The following is a 23,651-nucleotide window of genomic DNA, read 5'->3' on the forward strand; positions in this document are numbered from 1 at the left end:
TTGCCCTGAGATCTGCCAGACGAACCTAGGATTCCATTTCTCATTGTTTGTATTCATTGTAAATAAATCTCACTATTGTATTTCCTGTCTCTGGACTGTTTCTGCATGTGGGTTAGGAAACTCGACACAAACATGACACAATTTGGTTTTACTTTGATCAATTTCCATGATCCTATGACATCAACACATGAACAAATCAAAATAACTCTTATTTGACTCAGATTTCTTAAATGCACAGAAAAAAAATCTTAGTGTTAATAGTTAAATTGCAAAGTTCTCAGTGTGTCACATTGTCATGTTTTGCATCCAACCAAACACTCCAGATTATTGTCTTCCTGATATTACTTTGGAAGTTCATTCAGATGTAAGTTCACAACGCCAGCGCAAGTTAATAATTTTTATCATCAGTGAAAAAGACATTTTGCGATCATAATCTCTTTCAACACATTTGGTTTTTTGAAATTTAAACGTATTTCAGTCAAATTCCTTCAAAGCTTTATTGTTTCAGTTGACATTTCTGATGAGCACATCCAAGGAATAGCAATTCCAGAAAACAGGGTAAGCTTCACAAAAAAAGGAGTATTTATAAAGAATGATAAACAAAGGTCAAAAACCATGTAGGAAAAAACTAATTACTGAAAAACCTTTGCATGTTTTATTCCTCATGTTGAGTAGATTCAGAATTACATTCTCAGCAAACTGGACGAGTTTTTACAAACAAAAAGAGTATTTAAGTCTACACAATGTATCGTTCCATCTCTTGGCTGAGGCGACCTCTTGCATTCCAAAACCTGAAGTTGAATCGAGACCCGTCAGACCAGAAATATCTTCCATCCTTCTGAGCGTCAGACAGTCTGATGCAGTTGGCACTCTCAGTGGGATCAAAGTTTCTGATCAGGCTTTTGACAAAGTTCTCTTCTTCTAGACTGTGGATGGACACCAGGTTGGCTCCTTCATTCACACAGTGCTGCTCTGAATCAGCCCAGGGCATACATGAGGCAACATACCTGTAGTAGTAGTTCTACTTCCTCTCCATCAGAATGACAAAATGAGACATGGCAGCCAGTTTTTATAACCTTAAAATCTAAACATATTTTTATCAAATTCCTTCAAAGCTTTGTTTTTCATGGTATCACAAATAAAAATATTTTTAAACTTCATCAAAATAAAATTTTGCCAACAACGATGCACATATATATTTTATATCTCACATTTAAAGAGATCAACACATCTAAAGAATAATAATCTTAGAATACAAAGAAGGAGTGATAAAGCAAGGTCCAATTATATAAGTTAAACAAATTATACAAAACATTTGCACCTTTTATCCCACACACAGGTTTAGTTTGATATATTCTGATCAACAAATTTAAAACAGCTGAACAGATTTGGAATAACATTGTCAGCAGCTATTGCAAATATAGGCGAGCTTTACAAACAAAGGAGTATTTGGCTGTGCACACTTTATCATTCCATCCCTTGGCTGGGCCAAAGTTGGTGTGCACACACGGTTCAGATCCTCCTGAGTTGTTTGGTTCTCCTTTATTCCACAGCTTGAAGTTGAATCGAGATCCGTCAGACCAGAAGTATCTTCCATCCTTCTGAGCGTCAGACAGTCCGATCCAGTTGGTACCATCGGCGTGATCAAAGTTTCTGATCAGCAGTTTGACAAAGTTCTCTTCTTCCAGACTGTGGATGGACACCAGGTTGGCTCCTTGGTTCACACAGTGCTGCTCTGCATCAGCCCAGGTCATCAAGGTGGCGACGTACTTGTAGCAGCGTCCATTGAAGCCAAACCAGAACGGGGGACAGCCGCCCCGCTGTAGTGTCATCTCCTGTCTGTCTGAAGGAACAACAGCAGCCAGAGAGAGACCAAACATGAAGAACAGCAAAATCATCTTGGAGTCTGATGTTCTTGATTTTGAGAGATTTCAGAGTTTTGCTGGAGTTTTTCTGGAGGGATGGATGCTGAAGAGAGTTCTGGAGAGCCAGGAGTTCAACTGTTCTCTTTTATATTCATCAGAAAGGGCGTCTATCGTGTTGCTGTTAATGAGCTACTTTAATGTTTGTTTTGATTTCCCATAAAACCATCCTTAAAAACAACTCTTTATCAGATTCCTTTCCATGGAAGTATTATCTTATCATTACGGTTGTGCACACAAACACGTTTTCAATAATCAGATGCCCATAAAGTGCAGGAGATGGAGTTTTCATCACATTATGCATCAGATCACAGTTTTCTGATGCAGCGGAAAAAGAAAAGGTGAAAGAATAAAACAAAACAACAATGTTAAAATTTTGGGAGCATCAGATGCTGATCCTCTCCCCATTTGAAGAAGCAAAGTCTAACTATAACACAAATGAAATGTATAGATCAGTGGTCCCCAAACTACGGCCCGCCTCCGCATTTGGTCCGGCCCTCTGAACAATACCAGAGAGCATTTAGATTTTTTTTCATATACCGTATTTTCTCAGAAAGGAGATCTAATGGTTTCCTGTTAATGAGCTGCTATAATATTTGTTTTGACGTCCTGTAGAAGTTCCTTCTTAGGAACTCTTTATCCATTTCCTTCTGGAGAAGTTATGTTATCATCACGATAGTGTAAATATAATTGAGGCCATAGATACCAGCTGCAGGTTTTCTTTATTACTTTCTCTGGTAACCCAGTACAATTTTGATCACTAAATAAATAAATCAAATATGCATAATATTAACATTACATTTCATCACTTTTTCTGGAATTGACATTTTGAAATTGTTTTGGAACTCCAAAAACTTCCTTCTGCACACTTTTCACAACTTTATATTTGAACTGAGTTCACATTGTTTTTTTTTTTTTTTCTTAATTAAATCACAAGGGAGTGCGACAGCATTGCAGGTGTAAAGCGTAAGACTCCTATTTGGAGGCCTCAGTATTTGACCCAGCGGTCACAGATTCAATTTAGAGTCACAGATGCAACTCTAAATCATAAAAAAATATGTTCTGCACAGTCCAACTGCAAGCAATATCTTGATTCTTCCCCATGTTTACAGATTGAAATTTAGGTCAGTAAGTAAAACTTTATTTCTATATTACTTTTCACAAACTTATAGATCACAACGAGCTTCACAAAGGCAAAACAGTTACTACAAAACAACAACAAACAAACCAAAGAAACATTAAGCAAAAGTTTGTCTGAATAAAAATGTCTTTAGTTGTTTCTTAAAAGCGTCTGTGGAGTGAGAGAGAGTTCCAGAGCCTTTGAGCCACCGCCTGAAAAGCACCATCTCCATAGGTTTAAAAATGGGTTTGGGGTACACTGAACAACATTTGCCTTGAAGGTATAAACAAAGCTGAAGGATAAAATAGTCAAGAATGTATTTAGGTGCTTGGCCAAGGATAGCCTTAAAAGTTAAAGCTAAAATATTAAAATTAGTCCTCAAGTGCACAGGAAGCCAGTGCAGCGAGGCAAGAACAAGAGTAATGTACTATCCATGTCTGTGTCTGTGGTCTGAAGGATCGATTTGTGACTTTCAAAATGTTATAGGTCACTATATAAGTAAAGCTCATTTACCATGACTAATTAGGCAACTCTGATACAACAGGCCACTTAAAATATCACATTTAGATCCACTGGACTGAACCCAAGCTCCTTCTTTGTAAAAATCTGTGATTACAATCCATTTGAACCGCAAAGTTGCATGAATTTCTCGATCAACAACTTCACAAAGTATTTTTTCTCCAGACTGTGGATGGATTAGAGTTTAGATTTATGGCATGTTTAATAAGCTTTCAAAACATACAGACCAGTGAGAGCCAAAGTGAGAGTTCATTCTATAAAGTTGTGTTGATCTACGTATTACAGTGTAAATAGAGGAGTACGAACATACTCTTTAACCTGTTGAGGAGATAAAGAAAATAAGTAGAAGTGCAGAAGTTCATCCGATGGTAACAAGTGCAGCACAGTGTGTGAAATTTAAACGGTAAAAAGCAATTTTAAAAAAATTCACCTGTCTAAATGTTTTCATTAGATGAAAACATGATTAAATATAAGTATATATTTTAATGCTAAACTTTTTACTTTAGACTTGCAGAGAATTCAAAGTTAAAAGAAAAAAAAGAGGTAGAGCAATATATTCTTGGAGTCTGATGCTTTTGAATTTGAGAGATTTCAGTGTTTTGCTGGAGTTTATTTGCAGGGATAAATGCTGAAGAGAGATCTGGATAGACAGAAGTATATCTTTTCTCTTTTCTATTCCTCAGAAAGGAGATCTAATGGTTTCCTGTTAATGAGCTGCTATAATATTTGTTTTGACGTCCTGTAGAAGTTCCTTCTTAGGAACTCTTTATCTGTTTCCTTCTGGAGAAGTTATGTTATCATCACGATAGTGTAAATAAAATTGAGTCCATAGATACCAGCTGCAGGTTTTCTTTATTACTTTCTCTGGTAACCCACTGGAGTTTGCTGCACTATGCCATTGCTACTTTAAGATTACCTTCTGCAGTTTCTGCAGAGGTCGATCCAGTTCACCAGTCAATGGTTTTTCACAGATACAGTTGTGTCACTTGGCAACATAAGACAAGTTATCTGCATGAGGTTTGACCAGCAGAGACCAGCTGCAACTCAAGGACATTCTTATCATTGCTGCACCTCTGGTAAAATGGAAAAGTAACAGTTGCTCATGGTTGTTCATCATTTGCAGTCCTATTACGCCCAAAATTATGGCTGTAATAACTGGGCAGTGGTAACCATATTTCTTTTAGCCCTCCTGTTATGTTGCGGGTCAGATTGACCGGTTTTAAAGTTTTACTTTTTTTTTTAAATAGTTGGAAGTATTTTTTTTTGCATAAACTTTTTCTATTTGTCTTAATAGGTGCACTCTACCTGTAAATTGAAAATGTATTCATTTTACGCATTTGCAACTCCCCCCTGACAAACAGTGGAGTTCTGCATCAGCCCAGAACAATACCAGTTTAGACTTTGAGCAACTTGATATAACTGTATTGTGTAACATTAAATCATGCTTGGCTGCAACAGTATCGATGGCAGCTCTTCTTCTATTCAGTGTTTGTAGCTTGTAGCTCCGCTCCTGCTAGCTTCACCACATCAGTTCAGCGTTACGCCGGCTGATGACGTTGCTGTGATTCACTTTGTCTGGTATTTTTGTACAAATGTTTTGGCAGTAATGTGATCATGTCAAAGCAGCAACTTATATTAAAAAGTGTTTTATTTCCGTTTGAAGGCTGCACACTTCCATGGAAGGACAACAGAAAATCGATCTTATAAACATGTAATTACTAAAATCACGATACCCTCACTGTGTATCCCTCTGAAAAATGAACCCATTTAAATAAAGAAATTCCTCCATGGTGATACCACGACAGAGAGCGTTCATTTTATAGCGTTAACACCGGAGCTGTAAGTGGTCCGGTATGAAACTGGGGTGATAGAACAACACAGCACTTTTAAATTTCAATAATTAGAATACAGAAATCGTTTCCGTTGTTTTAAAAGGTTTAAGTCAGTCTGCCTTTTCCCCATCGATACGTTTCCCGAACGCTGCGCACCAGAGGGAGTGAGAAAAAAAAATCGACTCGCACATTCCGCAAAACTCTGAAACAGGAGAAGCTGGACATAAAACGGAGCGAAGAAATAGATGTGAATTATGGCATAAAAACAGAGAATCCGACGCTGAACAGTGAAAAATCAACACATGATGTGAAACATGACATTAGGAGGCGCAGCAGGTGATGAGTGAAGATTACTGATGGTCAATAAATGATCAAATAAATCTAACAACAGGAAAGAAACTAAAGTGGACATAGCAATAAACCAAGAGAGGATAATAATAATCACAGGAAACTAAATGGAAATGAATGAATAACAAAATGCAAGAATAAACTAAGAAACTAAAATAAATACAGAGGAATAAACTGGTATGGCAAGACCTTTCGATCAATAATTAATACAGAGGACTGTTTGGCAAGAACAAACACACTATTTCCAGATAAAAGGTAAAATAATCTTGTTGAAGTGCCATGGGTTTGATTAGACTATATCTAGTACTGAGAATAAATATATCTTACAGACCATAACAGTAAAGAACTTATCACTTATTTATGTTTTTAATTAGATTTGATATATTTATTTCTTCAATATTATATTTCATGTTAATGTCATGGTGGTGTTCAGTGACTCCATGACACTTTCAATTTGACTCATTAGGATTTGATTAAGAACCAGATTTGATCTTTGTAATTTCTGTCCAGTAAAACTATTAATCTGTAAATCAATAGACAAGTCTATATAAAGATATAATCCATGTTTCTGTCTCATATTTGTATGACATTAAAAGGATCTGGAACTTATGTTTTTTCCACTGAAAGCTCTGGTTTGCACAATAAATGCCATGTGGATGAAATTTTATGGCTGATACTCTGATGTCCCATTCTCCTGAAGGCAGCACAGAGCTGCGCCACCAGAAACTCACAAAAACACCGAAGAGAAGAAAAGTTATGATTAATGTAGCTACAGTTCTATCCATGTTTTAATGCTGCAGAGCTCAGTCGTTTTGCAAATAGTTCAAAGTTTAAACTGGCATGTTGTTCATCTTTTATCTGGTCATTTTGTGGAATATTTAACAAATAGAAAATGACAAAGAACATGAATATTTTTTGCACTCTGATTGGCTGCTGTTAGGCCTACCAATTTTAAGTTGAATGCTCATTGCATTTTTCGTAGACAGCTGTGAAAATAATTTCTATTCCCATGGCTTTTTTGTTCTCTGGGAAATTATTTTTGATGATAAATACAGAAACAAGCATAACAATCAAAACATCTACAATAGTGACAGTAATATTAATAATAAAATAATAGTCAGTGCAAAGTAGCCTACAAATTCTTTGGTGGGGGGCGGTGAGGGACCTGGATAAAGGCTTGGGGGGCGCTGGGCCGAAAAAGGTTGAGAAACACTGTATTAAACAATTAAACCAGAAAACTCCAAGTAGGAGCTCTTTAGATTTCTTTATCGGGTTGCAATGATTCAGTACATTAGATCCAGTTTAAATAGTTGACACAGTGACTTTAGTTTTTGAAAATTGTGGATAAATTTTCATATATTGCTCAGTAAAAAAAATAAAAAAGGTATCATGTTTCTGTATGAAACAAAATAATCAGTAACATTAAATCTGTTTGGTTCCTTCTTAAAAAAATGAGTTAAGGAACACGTGCAGGTGTGTCAAACAATTATTGTTCTCTTAATTTCCTTGTTCTGTTCCCTTAAATGTTGTTGATTTACAAGGAAACTTTGTCTGTTATTGTTCCACTGAGGATGCAAAAGTTCAGGGACTAGGTTGAGTCATATATCTTAAACTCTTCAAAATAAACAATAACACTTCATATATGATCCTGAAAAATAAGATGCCAACACCTAGAAACCAACAGAAACAAGATTTTTGCATCCACAGCAGAAATTCAAACTTTAATTTCCTCAATTTCAGGAAATTCTGTTTCTCATTTCATTTTCTACTTCTATCCATCTTCTTATTTATTACATTGAAAATCAAAGTTCAACCTATGATCCTAGAAAATGAAACTGTCCAAATTGTCAAATTATTTTGAATCCTCACATTGAATAACAAAGTTCGTTGCCTCATTCTGTTTGAACTCAAAGTTTTTGTTTTTTTTAATCAAATTCAAGCAAACTTTATTAATCCCAAAGGTTAATTAAATGTAATTCATTAATTTAGACTCTTCAAAGTGTTATTGAAGATGGCGATGGCTGTTCACAGGAACGATCTTCTTCAGCGGTCTGTACTGCATTGAATCTGAACAAGCCTGATAATTTCAGATCAATACATTTGTGGATTCAGGATGACATTCCCAGCACCTACTCACAAGCTGGACGAACTTTACAAACAAAGGCGCATGTGTCCGTTCACACTTTATTCTTTCCGCTTTCAGTCAGAGTCTCAGTTGGTGTGCACACAGGGTTCGGGTCCTTCTGAGTTGTTTGCCTCTCAAAACTTGAACATGACTTTGGAGCCATCAGACCAGAAAAATATGACTGAAAATCAGTGAGTCTGATCCAGTTGATTCCCTGACTGGGATCAAAAGTTCTGATTAACAGTTTCACAAAGTTCTCCTCTTCTAAGCTGTGGACGGGCACCAGGTTGGCTTCTTGGGACACGCAGTGCTTCTCTGCATCAGCCCAGGTCATCGGCATGGCAACCTATTCGTCACAGTTGCTGCTGAAGCTGAACCAGAACATGGGGCAGTTTTCTTGCTTTGCGTGTATGGAGGTTGGTTTCTTCATTATAAACCGAAGTTATGCTAGAATTTCTTTATAAAAGTTAATGCAACCAAGAATCCTGCAGAGACAGATGACTGATGTGGGGTTTTTATACCCTGCAAAGAGGGAATCTGTACTGTTAGTGAGATATCATTGGCTAAAAACATTTATGTCACAACTAAATATTTATATATTTGCAACAAACATGGCATGGCAACTTTTGAGAAACATCCTGCTTCTCTTAATTTTTCATTCCATTTATTTACAAAAGCTTCTCTTAGCAAACAGTATCAAATACTGAAACAAGGGGGAACAGGAAATAAATCTGACACTAAGGAATAACTTAACCAAAGAAACAATTCAATAACTCAAAATGAAAGATAAACCTAACTAGAACAATGAGAAGAATGAAAAGAACAGAAACTAGAATTAAAGTAGAATCAAAGAAAAGTCTGAGGAACACAGAAGAATCAAACTAGAGTAAATAAATAAAGCTCCAAAATAACCCAGGATCTTAACACTAGCTAAAATAAGAAACAGAAATAAACAAACCCCAAATATGGCATATGTGTCAATATCTGTCGGTTGGGCGTGATTGGGAGGATATGTGTATTTCACTGATAAATAGAATCCTAAGTAGAATGCAATTTGTCAAAAAGATGTTATTGCTGCTTGTGTGGTGTGTCAATCAGTGCATGAAACTGGGTTTGAGTTTTTGTTCCCCAATGTGGTTTTATTTTTATCAATCTCCATGATCCTATGACATCAACACATGAACAAATGAAAATAACTCTTTTATTTTGCTCAGATTTCTTTAATGCACAGAAAAAAATCTTAGTGTCAATAGTTAAATTGCAAAGTTCTCAGTGTGTCACATTGTCATGTTTTGCCAAACACTCCAGAATATTGTCTTCCTGATATTACTTTGGAAGTTCATTCAGATGTAAGTTCAAGTTAATCATTTTTATCATCAGTGAAACAGACATTTTGCGATCACAATCTCTTTCAAAACATTTCAGTTTTTTAAATTTAAACATATTTCAGTCAAATTTCTTCAAAGCTTTATTGTTTAAGTTGATATATCTGATGAACACATGTGAGGAATAGCAATACCAGAAAACTGGGTAAGCTTAACAAACAAAGGAGTATTTATAAAGAATGGTAAACAAAGGTCAAAAATCATGTAGGAGAAAACTAATTACACAAAAACCTTTGCATGTTTTATTCCTCATATTGAGTAGATTCAGAATTATATTCTCAGCAAACTGGACGAGCTTTACAAACAAAAGAGTATTTGAGTCTACACAATGTATCGTTCCATCTCTTGGCTGAGCCCCTGTTGGTGTGCACACAAGGTTCAGGTCCTTCATGGTTGTTTGGCTCTCCTGCATTCCAAAACATGAATTTGAATCGAGACCCGTCAGACCAGAAGTATGTTCCATCCTTATGAATGTCAGACAGTCCGATCCAGTTGGCACTCTCAGTGGGATCAAAGTTTCTGATCAGCATTTTGACAAAGTTCTCTTCTGCCAGACTGTGGATGGACACCAGGTTGGCTCCTTGGTTCACACAGTGCTGCTCTGCATCAGCCCAGGTCATCAAGGTGGCGACGTACTTGTAGCAGCGTCCATTGAAGCTGAACCATAACGGGGGACAGCCGCCCCGCTGTAGTGTCATCTCCTGTCTGTCTGAAGGAACCTCAGCAGCCAGAGAGAGCCCAAACAAGAGGAACAGAAAAATCATCTTGGAGTCTGATGTTCTTGATTCTGAGAGATTTCTATGTATTGCTGGAGTTTATCTGCAGGGATGAATGCTGAAGAGAGTTCTGGAGAGACAGGAGTTCACCTGTTGTCTTTTGTATCCATCAGAAAGGGCGTCTATCGTGGTCCTGTTAATGAGTTACTTTCGTGTTTGTTTTGATTTCCCATAAAACCATCCTTAAAAACAATTCTTTATCAGATTCCTTTCCATGGAAGTATTATCTTATCATTACGGTTGTGCACACAAACACGTTTTCAATAATCATATTCCCATAAAGTGCAGGAGATGGAGTTTTCATCACATTGTGCATCAGATCACAGTTCTCCTGTCTTTAGATGCAGCGGAACAAGAAAAGGTGAAAGAATAAAACAAAACGATATTAATATTTTGGGAGCATCAGATGCTGATCCTGTCCCCCTTCACAGAAGCAAAGTCTATAATATAAAGGAGATGTATAGATCATAAGACAAAGATGGTTTCCATGCAGCAGTTCTAGATTGCATACAACACTGGAAGGATTCTCTTTGACTCATTCAAAGGTAAAAGAAAAACAAAAACAACAGGTACAGCAATATATTCTTGGAGTCTGATGTTTTTGATTTTGAGAGATTTCAGTGTTTTGCTGGAGTTTATTTGCAGGGATAAATGCTGAAGAGAGATCTGGATAGACAGAAGTATATCTTTTCTCTTTTATATTCCTCAGAAAGGAGATTTAATGGTTTCCTGTTAATGAGCTGCTATAATATTTGTTTTGACGTCCTGTAGAAGTTCCTTCTTAGGAACTCTTTATCTGTTTCCTTCTGGAGAAGTTATGTTATCATCACGATAGTGTAAATATAATTGAGGCCATAGATACCAGCTGCAGGTTTTCTTTATTACTTTCTCTGGTAACCCAGTACAAGTTTGATCACTAAATAAATAAATCAAATATGCATAATATTAACATTACATTTCATCACTTTTTCTGGAATTGACATTTTGAAATTGTTTTGGAACTCCAAAAACTTCCTTCTGCACACTTTTCACAACTTTATATTTGAACTGAGTTCACATTGTTTTTTTTTTTTCTTAATTAAATCACAGGGGAGTGCGACAGCATTGCAGGTGTAAAGCGTAAGACTCCTATTTGGAGGCCTCAGTATTTGACCCAGCGGTCACAGATTCAATTTAGAGTCACAGATGCAACTCTAAATCGTAAAAAAATATGTTCTGCACAGTCCAACTGCAAGCAATATCTTGATTCTTCCCCATGTTTACAGATTGAAATTTAGGTCAGTAAGTAAAACTTTATTTCTATATTACTTTTCACAAGCATATAGATCACAACAAGCTTCACAAAGGCAAAACAGTTACTATAAAACAAACAAACCAAAGAAACATTAAGCAAAAGTTTGTCTGAATAAAAATGTCTTTAGTTGTTTCTTAAAAGCGTCTGTGGAGTGAGAGAGAGTTCCAGAGCCTTTGAGCCACCGCCTGAAAAGCACCATCTCCATAGGTTTAAAAATGGGTTTGGGGTACACTGAACAACATTTGCCTTGAAGGTATAGACAAAGCTGAAGGATAAAATAGTCAAGAATGTATTTAGGTGCTTGGCCAAGGATAGCCTTGAAAGTTAAAGCTAAAATATTAAAATTAGTCCTCAAGTGCACAGGAAGCCAGTGCAGCGAGGCAAGAACAAGAGTAATGTACTATCCATGTCTGTGTCTGTGGTCTGAAGGATCGATTTGTGACTTTCAAAATGTTATAGGTCACTATATAAGTAAAGCTCATTTACCATGACTAATTAGGCAACTCTGATACAACAGGCCACTTAAAATATCACATTTAGATCCACTGGACTGAACCCAAGCTCCTTCTTTGTAAAAATCTGTGATTACAATCCATTTGAACCGCAAAGTTGCATGAAGTTCTCGATCAACAACTTCACAAAGTATTTTTTCTCCAGACTGTGGATGGATTAGAGTTTAGATTTATGGTGTGTTTAATAAGCTTTCAAAACATACAGACCAGTGAGAGCCAAAGTGAGAGTTCATTCTATAAAGTTGTGTTGATCTACGTATTACAGTGTAAATAGAGGAGTACGAACATACTCTTTAACCTGTTGAGGAGATAAAGAAAATAAGTAGAAGTGCAGAAGTTCATCCGATGGTAACAAGTGCAGCACAGTGTGTGAAATTTAAACGGTAAAAAGCAATTTTAAAAAAATTCACCTGTCTAAATGTTTTCATTAGATGAAAACGTGATTAAATATAAGTATATATTTTAATGCTAAACTTTTTACTTTAGACTTGCAGAGAATTCAAAGTTAAAAGAAAAAAAGAGGTAGAGCAATATATTCTTGGAGTCTGATGCTTTTGAATTTGAGAGATTTCAGTGTTTTGCTGGAGTTTATTTGCAGGGATAAATGCTGAAGAGAGATCTGGATAGACAGAAGTATATCTTTTCTCTTTTCTATTCCTCAGAAAGGAGATCTAATGGTTTCCTGTTAATGAGCTGCTATAATATTTGTTTTGACGTCCTGTAGAAGTTCCTTCTTAGGAACTCTTTATCTGTTTCCTTCTGGAGAAGTTATGTTATCATCACGATAGTGTAAATATAATTGAGGCCATAGATACCAGCTGTAGGTTTTCTTTATTACTTTCTCTGGTAACCCACTGGAGTTTGCTGCACTATGCCATTGCTACTTTAAGATTACCTTCTGCAGTTTCTGCAGAGGTCGATCCAGTTCACCAGTCAATGGTTTTTCACAGATACAGTTGTGTCACTTGACAACATAAGACAAGTTATCTGCATGAGGTTTGACCAGCAGAGACCAGCTGCAACTCAAGGACTTTCTTATCATTGCTGCACCTCTGGTAAAATGGAAAAGTAACAGTTGCTCATGGTTGTTCATCATTTGCAGTCCTATTACGCCCAAAATTATGGCTGTAATAACTGGGCAGTGGTAACCATATTACTTTTAGCCCTCCTGTTATGTTGCGGGTCAGATTGACCGGTTTTAAAGTTTTACTTTTTTTTTAAATAGTTGGAAGTATTTTTTTTTTGCATAAACTTTTTCTATTTGTCTTAATAGGTGCACTCTACCTATAAATTGAAAATGTATTCATTTTACACATTTGCAACTCCCCCCTGACAAACAGTGGAGTTCTGCATCAGCCCAGGTCATGAGGGTAGCGATATACTTGTAGCCATTGAAGCTGTACCAGAACATGGGAGAGTCGCCACGTTCCAGCTTCACTTCCTGCTCATCTGAAGGAGAAAAGGCCCCCAGAGACAGACCAAATAAGAGGAACAGCAGCATGATAGGGTTTTAGTCTCTTCTGAAGACCAACTTCTTGTCTCTTCTATGGAAAGGTGTATGCTTCCACTGAAGAATTTGATAAACTACTTTCTTTTATATTTCTGTAAGGGGGCTGTCTTCAAAGCGCTTTGCAGTTTTGGACTAATTTGATTGGTCATTTCTCAGTGTCAGGTTTTTCCGGTTGGATACTACCTTGTGGAAGTTAAAGGTCATGTAAACCTAATCAGTTTATGTTTATCTCTTAAATGCATTGTTAAAAATATTTTTTGACATTCGGCAGGAATGGCATCATTAGCAATATTACTGTGTAAACTACCAGTGTGTCTTTGTTGCTCTATAAACACTATTTTATTGCATGCATAAACTGTAGTACCATCTGCAAATGGATACTTTATTTAACGCAAAGCAGGAGCTGAAAATAATGGGCTATTTGCACCTACGGCGTTGACGTCACATCTCCAGGAGCTAATGCGGCTCACTTGTTTCCGCTTTGAGTTACCATGACTGGTAGAAAAGACTAAGTCGTATTTCAGATGCAAAAAACGCAATACTATGAACGTTGTTGTCTTCCTAATATAATGAGCTTTTAAGTTTTCATTAATTTCCAAGCAATCCTGAATTAAGAAGATGGTGGCTTGTAAATATTTGCCACTACCAGTTAAAGCTAACGCCGCACAGCAAAGTTTGCAGCCTTCACTTCACTCCGGATCAGCCTAAAAATACCGGGGATACACATGGTAAATAAAGGAGCCTCCCTGAGTTATTTCCATGGAATCACTTCTGTATTCAGCCTGAAAGAGTTTATGGGAACCAGAGAGCAGACCAGAGCCAGACAGCCGAGCAACCGATCCGCCTGTACATACTGCTGTAAACACCGTCCTATCTGAGCTCTTCACAAGAAACATGCAAAGGTAATAAAACGAAATAACACGGAGACATTAAGCAACACGGTCATATTTTTCTAAAAGCAACAACTTTGAACCTGAACCGCTGAACCAGATCTCTGACACCACAGCTGTGCTACTGTTAAGCTTATGAGGCTTGTTGTGCTTTAGAAGTAAAAAGGCCGAACCGTAACCGAACCCCGTTAGTCTCTGACACTAACGACAATAAACACACACAATATACTTGAAAATAAGAAAAACATTGTTCGTTAGAATGTTTACATACTTAAATAGCACATTTTTACAAGAACAATGTCCGAGAATATTTCCTACTAGCATAAGCTAAGGTTAATGTTAGCCACAAAGTTTAAATAAAACTCGCCTTCGTATCAGTGAATGTATAACGAGGCGTACATCTTAAAACCTTTCTCCAGCTTACTTGTTGGTGCATCGGATCAATGTACAAACCTTGGCCAAGCCCTGCAAGCACCTAATGTAAAAGGCCATTTTCAATAGATAGGAAACAATCGAGCCGCTTTTCCCCAAACGTGGAAGCTGAGGTGCAAAGAGTCCATTAATGTGAATAAATAAATGGATACTGACCTCTAGTGGCCAGGAAATGTTGCAAGCACTTCCTAAATTTCAGATTTTTAGTTGCTGCATTTTGCATCTTCTTTTTTTTCTCTTTCAGAAATCTGTTTGTCTTTTTATTAACAGCGAGTATTTTATGTTAAAATGTTTGACAACAGGGCCGTGCAGAGACCACTAAAGGGGCAGGTGCTCAAAAAAAAAAAGGGCACATCTAACCGCCTTCTAGGACAGAATATTAACAAAGCCACACAGCTTTCAGAGTTTAATAAACAATGATAAATTACAAAATTGTGAGATATACAATCAAAGCTAAGGAAAATCTCTATATAGAGCATACAACTATGCATATGTAAGATATTTTATTAGTAATTTCTTTCTGCAGGTCTATTTTGTTTTAGGAAAGTATTGCAATATCAAACCTGCAATTTAGCAAGATATGTAAATCAGAGCAAGGCCAGACATATTTTGTCTTTACAGAATTACACTATTAAAAATATAAACAAAGGCCCAATGCAACCTTTTAGTGTACTGTAATCTATAAAAAGAGCTGCCTGTTTGCTATACTTGCAGTGGAGATGAAGATGGTCCATTCAGGAAAGCTGAGCTGAATCAAACTTTAATGTGGAACTGAAGAAAAACAAAAGCAAAAATTGAATAGTTAATGCATGTCACCATGAGAAAAGCCTACTGAGTTTTGCATAGAAAAACTTTTTTTAAAATTAAAATCACACATTTTTATCTCATGAAGTGAAGAAATTATTTGCAAAACAAACTTATTTGTGCTCGTCAGAAATCTTTTCTCGTTATTCTAAGTTTTTGTTTGTGACTCAAAGTTTTGCTTGTGATTCTCACATGACATGGGGAGCAGGGCCCAAAATCGCAACAAAAGATTTCTGAGTGCAAATAAAAATTTAGGTTTGGCAAATAACTAAGTTCACAAGACAAAAATGAGTTAATTTTTAAAAAAAAGTTTTTTAAACAAAACGTCTTGTTTAAAAAAAAAAAAATCATTACAAATCCAAAGTTTTGATTGCAATTTAATTTTACTTATCTGAGTTTTTTTTTTTCATTGCATAATTGGGGGGGAAATTAACTTCATACTCTGTGAACCAGACCCTAAACTTACTTAAAGTCTGGATTGAGTTTTTTCCCCCTTCATTAATGACACTTTCATTACATCTATCATGGTAATTCAGGGCGAGTTATTTTTAATTCTAAATGAATATCCTTGTTGGTATTTTATTTAAGTGCTATTCTCCTTCAAAGTACATTTACCTAACGCCAGAATAAATGCAATGTACATTATGCAGCAAAGCAAATTGGAAGACATATATCCATTATGGAGATGATCGGTTTTGGACGGGCGATGTGCTCCGTATTGCATAAGCGATACTGAAGAATGACTGATATCATTACAGGGAAGAAGCTTTTTAGTTATCTAGCTTTGCTAGCAAAATCGTTAGCTAGCAGCTAGTTAATAGCACAACAACAGCAGCCTAATGTCTGTATGATAAAAATACTGACTCGATAGATAGGAACAGTTTTTCCTCACCTGGCTGTCTCCTCCCGCTCAGTGGTTCTTCAGAGAAAGGCAGACCCAGAGGCCTGTCGGTGTCTGTTGTATTTCATTACCTCTCTGCTTAAACCGCTACTCCGTGCTGAAGCAGAAACGATACTTCAACGTTTTTAGTCATCTGACAAGAAGCAAGTCTACTCCACTTTATTCACCATAAATGTTTTTTTTTAATTCACCAAAAACTGTTCTGTAATCTGGAACGTTAGCTACGTTGAGCTCCAGTTAGCCGCTTTATCTCACTGCGCGAGAGGCAACTGCGTCTGCGTGACGGGCAAAAGGTCAAAGGTAACAAGGTGACCGGAGGGCTTATCATGTTTTTACAAAAAACAAAACATAAACATAAAACCAAATAATTTTAGTACATGTTATTATGTGTCAGAAGAGGGCTTAGAAAATAACAATACCAAAAATAAAAAAAAATAAATAAAAATTGACCAAAAGGGCACTTGGGGGCAAGGAGCAAAAGGGGCAGGTGCTCAATCATCCCCAGCGCCCCTCCCGCCCCCTCTGTACGTGCCTGTTTGACAACATCATAATGTTTGGATATTATTTTTAGGTTAACTGCTGCATGAATTTGTGAGAATTACTTTATGTATTTTTTTAATCTCTTTATGTAAAGAAGTTTTAAAGGTTTGAGTCTTTGTCAAATGGCGTTTGACTAAAGTCCTACAGAAGGAAAGGCTTGTAGAGCCTCTTGCCCTTATGAGAAGACCCCATAAGGCAAGTCCTCATGTGGATAATGTTTTTATTTTTTATTTTATTTTATTTATTTATTTTTTAAAATCTCTTTATCTTTACTTTAATTTATTTTTATTTCTTTTTCTCACTGTTTCTTTTTCTTAAAATTTCTCTCTGGCTCACTGTTTATTCAATGCCACATGTTTTTATTTTAATTATGTAAAGCACTTTGAAATGCCTTGCTGCTGAAATGTGCTATACAAATAAAATTTGATTGATTGGTTGATGTATAAAATTCTAACTTATGGCTGTAATTTGTAATTTTAATGGCCAGATGTTTTCCCCATCATAACATTACCAGGCTGAACTATTCCAAAACAAAATGTTTCCCCTAAGTGAGCCACCACAAGGGGGCAGCAATGACACACTTGGACAGAAGATACCTGCAAAACTTTGAACTGTTTCCACAGTTCATAACCTCTCAACTATGAGTAAAACATAGTTGAGAGGACAGCATATAAGATTGTTATGCTTTACTCTCAACTTGTTTTGGCTAAAACAGCACAGATGTTATCTATAATTCACATAGATTTCTTTGCGGTAGATTAGACAGGAAGTGGACAGAGACAAGAGGGGCAAAGACATGTGTCAATGGTCTAAGGGTCAATAATCACATCCCAAACGACTGTGTCAAAGATTAATAAGCTCTTTATATATATTAATATGCAGTGTTGCATGAAGACATTTTTAGTGTAATATTCCTCACCTTGGAACTTGAGAACTTGTGTAAAGTTGTATTATGTTCATATTGTGTTAGTTGTGCTTATACATCTGATGTTTACGCATTCAAACACTAGTTATAACTAATTTATACAATCTGATATCTGAATCCTTCTCCCAACCTGATGAGAACAATAAGCAAACTCAAATAATGTCACTCCAGTTTATCTTTGATGCACTTTGAAAAGAAGACACAGCAATCAGCTCAGTTTCTGTAAGAGAAACCAGTAAGTATTCATAGTATTTAATAACGATCAACAAAGCACAAACATTTCTCTTCTTTCTGATTGTTTTTAACTGTCCCTTTCAAGAAGAGCTGTCCAAACTTGGAGAAAAAAATCATTAATAAGTAGATGACACTGAATGCTCTAATTAATGCTGCAAATAATGATCTAAATATGTTGGGTGACAGCGGCTGAAGAGGTAGGAGTTCACTTTGTAACCGTGCAGCCCCTGAGATGCATAGCTTTATTTACTGGGAGCATGTTGATGGGGGAGCAGTGGGGTTGAATGTCGGCCTGGGAGCTTGGTGAGAAAGACTTTTTATCTGATTGGACAACAAATAACTTCATTTGCTGAATAAGAGGAGTCAGTTCAACAATCAAAAATACTTGGTGTGTGTATGTATTAAATGACAAAAATACAAATCAGTCTATAAAGGTTTGTCAAGCAAACACTTTACAGAAAAATCAAGAAAATATCATAGGAAACAAATAACAAAGCTATAAAGACCTATTGGTGTTTTTATCTTAGTAGGTTCATATTAATAAGAGGTTTATATAATCCCAAGGAAAAATGTGATGTCAACCCAGTCCTGCACACTCTACCTGCCCAGGTACCTGGGACTTTTTTGTTGTTTCTACTCCGTTCTCGTAATCCTTGTTGGTCTCTTCTGTTCTTCTCCAGTTCCACAGAAATCATCTCTTCCTCATTCTCTTCACTCCGGCTGGTATCATTCATCCTGTCCCTCTTCTACAACTCAGCGACCGTGTCTGATACTTAGCAACAACAAGGAGAAACTTTAAAGCACTGTTCCAAAGAATGAATGATGTTAGAACATAAATACAATATAAAAATCAGCTTAGGAAGAGCACTTAAACACATTGGAAATGGATTACTGATTTTATTTCTATTTCTTTTGACCTGCTAAAAAATATATATTTATAACTTTTTAATAAAAAAAACAAAGACAACTGTAGAATTTGTATATTCAGATCTTATCAGTTTTAATTGTGACACAGCCTTTCCCCTAAAATGTTAATCAGATTTTAAGCAGATTAATGTTATGCCACATGCACCTGTGGCGTAGCATTAATCGCCACAGGTGCGTAACACTTATGTCAGATTTTGACATATGAGTCAATATCTATTGGGTGGGCATGATTGGGAAGATATGTGTATTTCACAGATAAATAGAATCCTAAGTAGAATGCAATTTGTCAAAAAGATGTTATTTGCTGCTTGTGTGGTGTGTCAATCAGTGCATGAAACTGGGTTTGAGTTTTTGTTCCCCAATTTGGTTTTACTTTGATCAATCTCCATGATCCTATGACATCAACACATGAACAAAGGAAAATAACTCTTTTATTTTGCTCAGATTTCTTTAATGCACAGAAAAAACTCTTAGTGTTAATAGTTAAATTGCAAAGTTCTCAGTGTGTCACATTGTCATGTTTTGCCAAACACTCCAGAATATTGTCTTCCTGATATTACTTTGGAAGTTCATTCAGATGTAAGTTCAAGTTAATCATTTTTATCATCAGTGAAAAAGACATTTTGCGATCACAATCTCTTTCAAAACATTTCAGTTTTTTAAATGTAAAAATATTTCAGTCAAATTTTTTCAAGGCTTTATAGTTTCAGTTGATATTTCTGATGAACACATGTAAGGAATAGCAATACCAGAAAACTGGGTAAGCTTAACAAACAAAGGAGTATTTATAAAGAATGATAAACAAAGGTCAAAAATTAAGTAGGAAAAACCTAATTACACAAAAACTTTTGCACGTTTTATCCCTCATGTTCAGTTTGATATTTTCTAATCAACACATTTAAAACAGCTGAGCAGATTTAGAATTACATTCTCAGCAAGCCGGACGAGCTTTACAAACAAAAGAGTATTTGAGTCTACACAATTTTGTTTCGACATCTGATATTTACTCATTCACACAATAGTTCTGAAACTAACTGAAGTTCACACAGAGGATGAGCCTCGATGCACTTAGAAAAGAAGACGCAACATGCAGCTCAGTTTCTGTAAGAAAAACCAAAAAGTATTGATGGGCTCTAACAATGATCAACAAAGCACAGACATTTCTTTTTGTCTTGATTTCAGTGTATCAGTCCTCTCACCATAATAGTCTTTAGGAGTCCACTGGAACCACCTAGATCCTTCACTGATTTAGAAACATCATCCTGAATTTCAGTCCTTATTTTCTCGAACATCAAGAAACTGGATACAAAAAGCTGATCCAGGATGTGAGAGATTGTCATTACAGGAAAGTGTGACTGATAAAGATAATGTAATAACCAGTTGACAGAACATTCTTGCAAAACAATTTTTTTTTTTTTTTATCATAACGACCCCATTCCAGGTTAAAAAATAAAATGATAACAATAATAATAATAATAATAATAATAATAATAATAATAATAATAATAATGTATTTAGACCCATCAGACCAAATCCACCCTCCTTCCTTATGAATATCTTCCAATCCAGGTCAGTGACTGAGTTTGATCAAGGTTCTTGATCAGAGGGTTAGTCTAACCCTAAATTGACAAAATTGTTTTCATCTAGACTGTGGATAGAAACCAGGTTGGCTCCCTCTGACACACAGTGGAGCTCTACGTCTCCCCAGGTCATCCCTGAGGCAACATATTTGTAGCAGCGACCCTGGAAGCTGAACCAGAACAGGGGACAGCCGCCACGCACCAGCTTCAGTTCCTGTCCATCTGAAGGACACAGCAGCCAGAGCCAGACCAAACAGGAAGAAGAGAAAATGCATCATGTTGGAGTTTTGAAGATGCCTTGGTGTCTTGCTAGAAATCTATCTGCAGCAGATTTAAAATGAGAAGAACCAGAGGACATTCTGATTTATATTACTGAAGGAAGGTGTCGACTCTGTTTGGTGTCGACTCTGTGTCGATTAGATAATTCTAGTGGAATCTGATTGGTCAATTCATCTGCTAAGATCAATGAGCATACACAACAGTAAAGTACTCAATGTTGTTCAGAAACATTCATTTTATTAAAGTATATTAAATTGACTTCAGAAAATGTTGACATTTGAAATGTCAAAATTAAACTGGTGAATTCTAATATCTATGTAAAGCCTTTATGCATCTATGTAAACTTCCAAATTGAAAGGAAATTACAAAATAACTTATTATATTTTCTGGAATGTAGGAAATAAAAGTGGTTTTGATAATTCTAAGTAACATAAAATGAGAAATGTTTGAACTGATTTAACGAAAAAAAAATTGCTTTTGCATTTTTATATTGTGACAAGAGTCGGTAACTAGAATGTTAAGTAACAAATGGGGCATGAAGGAAGTGTACTTTAATATCATGTCCTGCAATCACTGGGAACATTCCCAAGACTAAGGTAATATACACTGCTCAAGAAATAAAGGGAACACTCAAATAACACATCCTAGATCTGAATGAATGAAATATTCTCATTGAATACTTTGTTCTGTACAAAGTTGAATGTGCTGACAACAAAATCACACAAAAATCATCAATGGAAATCAAATTTATTAACCAATGGAGGCCTGGATTTGGAGCCACACACAAAATTAAAGTGAAATGTTCCCTTTATTTTTTTGAGCAGTATATATTACATGGCTTGAAGGAAGTGACCTAAATACGATTATTGTCCTGGGGAAAATCCCAAAGGACAAAGGGACAAGATTTTGTGTGAGAAGGAAGGATATACATGTTACAGGGAAGTGCGTGCATTTTTGTCCTATTTGTTTTTCTATATTTCTGTGGATCTTTTGTCCCGTAAAGATTTTATGATGTGGTTTCAATGCTTAACAGATTAAGCCTGCAAAGTGGAAAAATTTAATGACAGGGAATAACAGAAAATAAGCAAATGATAATAAATAACGCACTTCTATCCTTTAGTAACGTTCAAAGTGCATTTTAATGATACTATTTAATTTGCTCCTATATTTTCAATCAAAGCAACAGGTCCATAAGAAATACCACCAATCAAAAATAATTGTTTTAGAACATTTTTTTTTCCTAAAACAGTTCAAGTGAAGTGAAATCAATGCTATTTAGTTAGCATTTTGTAGACAGTGCCTGGCTCTGGCTCTACATATTCCACAGACTAAACTCAACTCGTGATCAACCCCCATCTGTTATGAGTAGAATGAAGATAATCAAACACCAAAATGAAAGATGCATTTTTTTTATTTATGTAAAATGCTATCAAGAAGTATTTTTTGCATAATGATCATTGTTATTGCTTCAGTTCTTTTTTCTGCCCGTCTCCACACCAGTGCTGATATAGGGGGAAAATATAGTATAAAAATAGGCAACATCATTCTGCTCATTGATGAATTAGTGGGATAAACCTCTGCTGGTTCTAGAAACAGCCCTATTAAAATACCTAAAACATTGTTATATTCTCTCCAATAAGAACCACACAGAGAAAACATTTTACAGTGTTTTATCACAAAGATGTATTTTGCATTGATGGTTGTATGAGAGTACATACAATCTAGACAGTTATAAGAAAAACAATCACATTTCCAGAGATATGTCTTTTCCATTGGGTTTTGTTGGGGGAAAAAAGTTTAATTTAAACAGACCAATCATCAAGAAATGCAACACAGTTATATTTTTTTTCTTTAAATTTTTTTGTCACTAGGGACAAACTGTGCGAGCTGCACACACAAAAGCAAATGTATTTGAGCACACGCGTTCGTTCCAGTAAAAATTGCTCCCATAGTTGGTGTGTCCACAGTGTTCATTTCCACCAGCATTGTCAGGCTGTCCAGGACTCCAAAGGGAAAATCTGTATTTAGACCCATCAGACCAAATCCACCCTCCTTCCTTATGCATATCAGTGAGTCCAATCCAGGTCTGTGACTGAGTAGGATCAAAGTTCTGGATCAGAAAATTGACAAAATTGTGTTCATCTAGACTGTGGATGGAAACCAGGTTGGCTCCCTCTGACACACATTGGAGCTCTGCTTCTCCCCAGGTCACTCTTGACCCAAAGTACTTGTAGCAGCGACCCTCAAAGCTGAACCAGAACAAGGGACAGCCGCCACGCACCAGCTTCAGTTCCTGTCCATCTGAAGGAGGCTCAGCAGCCAGAGCCAGACCAAACAGGAAGAGGAACCACATCATCTTGGAGCTCAATGCCTCTGATGTGGAGGGATCTGAAGATCTTGATGGAGTTTCTCTGCAGTGATGGATGTTGAAGAGAATCCTGGAGAGGCAAACGGCAGGCTGCTTCCTTTTATAGCACCAAGAAAGGGCGTCTGCAGTGTTGTTACATAATGATTAAAGGTTAATGCATCTATTGACATGCCCATCTGCACTCAGCACCACAGCTTTTTGGACATTTTTTTAGAAGTAACAGTTCACCAGAAAAAATGTTGGGTGAGCATTTTGACTGTAAAATCTCAGATTTGTTTATTAAAATAAATAGGAAATGCTTTATATTAATTAAACAAGAAAAATCAAAGCTCTCTTCATTTTTTCTTTATCAGGTTGTGATCATTCAGTACAAAGTGACTTTAGTTTGGAATAATGTGGAGAAATTTTCTTCAGAGTCAAACTAACCA

At 36.2% G+C, this 23,651-nt stretch overlaps 3 pseudogenes; all 3 read right to left on the reverse strand.

The window, feature by feature from the left end:
- Positions 1 to 1,409: 1,409 nt before the first annotated feature.
- On the reverse strand, positions 1,410 to 2,381 carry LOC106913797 (ladderlectin pseudogene; annotated as a pseudogene).
- A 7,148-nt stretch (positions 2,382 to 9,529) lies between these two features.
- On the reverse strand, positions 9,530 to 10,015 carry LOC106905998 (ladderlectin pseudogene; annotated as a pseudogene).
- An 11,955-nt stretch (positions 10,016 to 21,970) lies between these two features.
- Positions 21,971 to 23,297, reverse strand: LOC106905994 (galactose-specific lectin nattectin pseudogene; annotated as a pseudogene).
- Positions 23,298 to 23,651: the final 354 nt, after the last annotated feature.

This window comes from Poecilia mexicana, unplaced genomic scaffold (genome assembly GCF_051168715.1).
Source record: "Poecilia mexicana isolate PSO_F unplaced genomic scaffold, ASM5116871v1 scaffold_11, whole genome shotgun sequence".
Taxonomy (NCBI): domain Eukaryota; kingdom Metazoa; phylum Chordata; class Actinopteri; order Cyprinodontiformes; family Poeciliidae; genus Poecilia; species Poecilia mexicana.